Below are 5,110 nucleotides of genomic sequence, written 5' to 3' on the forward strand. Positions count from 1 at the left end.
GCCCCACTTTTGCCACGTTTATGTTGACCTTCTAAATGAATCAGCTCATCAGCTCTTGAGACCTGAGATTCAGCATAGCGTGTTCAAGGCTACTGCCGGCGCGCACAGAGTTCTGACTTCCAACAGGCTGATTCTGTGTGCAGCGCACAGTCTCTGCCCCGGTATCCCGCAGGGTCCCAGCCACAGCAGGAGCCGGCGGCGAAGCTCAGTTCTGACTTTGGCGAAGGCAGCCTGGTCTCCGCCTCTCACTGGCCCAGCCCTGAGCCTCCGTCTCCTCCTCTACCCAGGGATTACATGATTTTTCCTCCAGGGCGGCTGCCGACTTGCCCTTCCCTCCACCCAGAATGCTGTTCCCCGCCCTCTTTTTCTTCCCGGGCGCGGTTAAACGCTTCCACTCGTGGCCCAATGCGTGAGTCTGTGTGTTCCTCTCAGGTATTATCTACGGGCTCAGGGCGAATAGACGGGTGTTAATTGCGTGAATGGAAGAGACCCCGCCCTCTCCAGGTCTCTCCTGTTCTCCAACAGCAGCCAGAGGGGGTTCAGGAAAGCCTTGACCTGCCAGCCTCGGACTCAGATGGTCCAGCAGCTTCCAGGCGCACTCAGGGTGTCACTGGCCACCAGGCCCTTGTTCCCGAGCTCCTGACTCCCCCACTGCCCCATCTCCAGGGTTCTCCAGGTCTGCCTCCACGGATGGGGAGGTGTTGCCAAACAGCCAGGCTTCCTGGCCTTGGCCCACCTGCTCCGTCCAGCAGCTCCAGCCCATTCTCCACCCCAAGCCTAGACCAGCAAGCAACTGTGAAGGGACCAACAGTTTCTCTCTTTTTAAATAACGTTAAAGCTTCCACCCGCTTTTTGATTTTAAAAGTAAGACCTGCTTACCAAAAATCTGGAAAATATTACAAAAATTACAAAAATAGTCATACAAAAACCCCAATAGACGTCTGACCACCCAGAGGTAATGATTCCAATAGTTGTGGGATTCCCTTCAGCCTTTCCTGTGAATAGACTGGACACACTTCTTTGCACGTTGATACATTTATGCAGGTGATCACATACATACTTTGTATTTGGCTTTTGTCTTTTAACATCATTACATTTTTACCCTCAGCCTTCTAATTTTCTAATAATTTAAATTTCCTTTTTTCCCCTATCTACACTTTCTAAAATTATCTGGGAACAGCATTTTCAAATGCTGAGTAAGATTCCACCCGATGAAGGACTCCAGCTGGTGGAGATCTCAGCTGTCCCCCTTTTGGCTACAGTGGCACTGAGTGCCCTGGTCACTATCCATGCCTCTTGTGGTCAGTGACCGGACGTCCCATGGGTGCTGCTGTCCCAGCTCAGTCATTAGTAGGGCCTCGCTTACTCTCAGAGGTGTTACCATTTGGACCACAGGTCGGAGGGGGCTCCTTAAAGGAGGCATCTGGAAGTAAGGAGGGTGGGCAGAGGCAGGTCCTGGGCTCTGGGTACCAGGGTAGAGGATGGTGACACTAGTCCCTGAGCCCAGGTGGAGTTGGGGTGGGGAGGGCGAGGGCAGTGAGTTTGGGACGTTTTAGGTGAGAAGTGTCTACGTGACTTTTAGGGACATTGTCCAGGAGGCAGCAGGAGAGGCAACCCTTGCCCGCCCTCTAGAGGTCACTTGGTGTAGGGGAGGGGCAGGCAGTCCCCTCTTGCTTTCTGGGTGTCACTCAGCACCTTGGTGGAAGGATGAAGATGTCCCAAGCACCACACGGACTGAGATTGGCACCAGTGAGCGGGGAGGAGGATGGCGGTAGATCGCAGTTTTGGACAATTATCATAATCTTACCTCTAAACTCATCACACACAGGTCTCAGAGGGCCAACACTGAAGTGCACCACTGTTGTCAATTGTGCCTCATCCGCCCCACAAAAGGGGCCCCATGCTGAGCATCTTGGCAGGAGCTCCAGCTGGTAGGATTACCTTTTCCAACTTTTAACCTCTATCTCAGGCCCGTCTATGGGGATTCAGTGATGGGCTAACTTCCCTCCAGGATGGAGAAAAGATCTAGGGCCCAGAAGAGGAGTGACCCTTCAAGGTCAAGGTCAGGTCTCTGGCCTGCATCCTGGAACTCTACAGTGAGAAGAATGACTGCTAATTCCATCCTCAGGGTGACCCAAGGGGGACAACACCATTGCCCACAGTAGCAGACAGAAAGCAGAGACTCAGAGATGCGGTTCCTTCGGCCAAGGACCTGAGCTGGGGGTTTGCTTTCTGCCCCTCTGCCTGCCACACGCCTGCTTCCAAGGGGGCGTCCTCACCTGTGTCTTTGCTGATCCTTACAGCCCACCTGGCGAGTTACAGCCTGTACTCAGTAGGTGCACAGACACATGCTGATACCATGTCGGGGGCTGAATTTACAGAGGTGAGAGTGTGGCCCCTGACCCGAAGGAGCTGCAATCTAACAACAGAACTACTAAACCAGAGGGGAATGACTACCCAAGCCCAGGCTGCTGCGTGTCACAGGCCCTTTGCACGACCCCCTGGGTGGGGGTGAAGACATCTGCCCTTACACGGCCTGCCCCTGGCACATGGCTCCGTGACTGCCATCCTGAAATTCCTAATAATTTATCAAGGGGCCTGCGTTTTGATTTGCACCAGGCCCTGCAACTTCCGTAGCCAATCCTGCCCGGCCCTCATGCCTTGGTGTATGGGCACGAGATCTATGAGAACGTTCACAGCAGCTATTTCTGCAAAAAAGCCAGAAACCCATACAACATGGATGAATATCAGAAACTGAACGCTGAGCGACAAAGACATGGGGCAGATTGCATCTAGCCCCCAAAATCCCATTTTTATGAGAGACAAGACAAACTAACGGTGTGCAGGGAGATACACGCACAGGTAAATCTGTACAGAAGCGTCTACAGAAATGCTGCTGAGGCTTCCGTACCACTGGCGAGATTGTTTCGAGGTTGACTGGTGGGCCCGAAATTGTTTTACGTCTGATCTATGACATTGCTTCTCAATGTGTTTACGTCAAACACGTGATGTTTTCAAGATGGGAGAAGCAGCCCAGGTGTGCTGCACCGGCCGGTGCCTAGAGCCAGGGGTGGTGCGGGCAGCCTGCCTTTGCCACCCTCGGCGAGCCCGGCTGGGACAGGGAACTCAGGGAACATTCTGGAAGGGACCCACCTGGCGGGGTGTGAACAGCAGCTGCTGAGAACTGGCTTCATCAAGGCCTCACCTCAGGGAGAACAGAATGATGCCAATGGATGTGAACTGTACCAAATTGCAGCCCATTTTTGCCAATGAAAGATGTACACGCATTTCTGACTCTAAAATTTATAGCTTATATTTATAACTTATATCTCATGTCTTTCATCTTCAGCAACTTTATATTGTTTTAGTCTCTTTGGGCAAAAAGGTGTCTTTCATTTCAAGAGGTTTTCTTTTTTAAGCTTTGTTTCTAAACACTTACCTTGCTTATTTGGTTCCACGCTGGAAATCAAATCTTGTTTTTTCTTCTCTTTTCAAAGTTTTGTCATGTTGTCGTCTTACTTTTATAATTTTAGAAAGGAGGGAGAGGGGAGAGGAGTAGGACGTGGTCTCCCCTCCACAGCCACAGCCACTGGCGGAGACAGTGGCCTGAGGAGGGGCCTGCCTAGTCCCCAGGCTGCTCTGAGGAGCACACACTCCTCGGCCTTGGGTGCCCCGACGTCCAGGCCCAAGTCCCCAGAAGCAGACCCAAGATGATTCGCAGCTTCCCGCCTGGGGCTGGCTGGGGGCCTGGCCTTGACTAGTTCAGGATCCCCTCCACCCAGACCAGCCTGGTGACAACCAGAGGGGGCAGCTAGGGGCCCTGGGACCCTCCAAAGAGAACCAGGGTTGGGGGAGCTAGTCACCAGCCCTCCCTGCTGGCTTCCTGCCTGTCTCTCCGGCTCTGTTGGCTGTCCAGCCCGGTTCCCCAGGCTAGAGCTCCCAGCTGTTGGGCCCGAGACCTGGTCTCCATCACCCGGATCCCACCCTCCCCCAAGCAGGCCTGCATGCCTCAGCTGCCTGTGCCGGACTGGGCCCTGGGTGCAGGTCTGCCCCCTGCTGCAACCCCCCATGCCCTGACACAGGCCTGGTCCTACTCCAGGAGGGGAACTAGGCCCAGCTGCCCCAGGGCAGCTCAGCTGGGTCCCCCAGGCAGCGTGCTCTCAGCCTTCAAGCTCTGCCATTGGAGTTGAGGACGGGGGCGGGAGGGGGGTGCCACCAGCTAGCTGGCTGCGGTGTAGTTCAGACACGTGAGGAAACTCATCAGGGAATGAACAAGACAGCATATACTTAAGAACGAGGTTCTGCTGGGCAGATTCTGCTAGGAGCTTAGTGGAGGCGGAGGGGGTGGGCAGGGGGGCCAGATGGGTGCGTAGGTGGGGCTGGGGGGGCCCAAGGCCTGGTTGGGAGCCCCAGCATCCCCATTGTGACACCATGGAGACAGATAAAGCTGCCTCCCTTGCTGCAGTCTGAGTGGGAGACCACTGCCCTGGGCCGCCTGGGCGGTGAGAGCTCTGGGTTGGGGGAGTGATTGGGCAGGATGGGCAAGGCCCATGGTCCTCAGCAGGAAGGCCCCACAGGCAAGGAGGGGGGCAAAGGCTCAGCACCCGGGCAGGAGTAGGAGAGGCAGGGACGCAGCAGTCCCTGCCCAGCTATCTGGCCCAACTGTCCCAAAAGCACAACTCCCCGTTGTGGGGAGTTCAAGCAGCATGTGGGGCCGTGGTGCAGCCTGTGTCAAGGCCTTTTTCATGTCTCCCACTTCCCTTGAGGTCTGAGCTCAGCCGGAGCACAGGAGGCTTCCTGGGCAGCTGCTGACTGTTCTGGGGATAGGGTCGCCATCCTGGAACTCCCTGGGCCTCTGAGGACTCTCCTGCGGGCTCCCCAGGGCACTGATCCTACTCCTGTGACTCCCTGAAGAGGCTCCCAGTGAACATGCCCTCCTGCTGCTGGTGCAGGTGGGGCCAAAGCCCAGGACGGGAACCGGGCTGACTGGTGGACCAGAGGGGCAGGTCTGTCCCAAATCCGTCTGCTCGATTTGCGAGATCGGTAGATGGTCCCCCAACAGGGGACCAGGCACTTGGAGGCGGGAGAAGAAGGCATACTCAGACCCAGG

Source organism: Camelus dromedarius, chromosome 31, assembly GCF_036321535.1.
Source record: "Camelus dromedarius isolate mCamDro1 chromosome 31, mCamDro1.pat, whole genome shotgun sequence".
Taxonomy (NCBI): Eukaryota; Metazoa; Chordata; class Mammalia; order Artiodactyla; family Camelidae; genus Camelus; species Camelus dromedarius.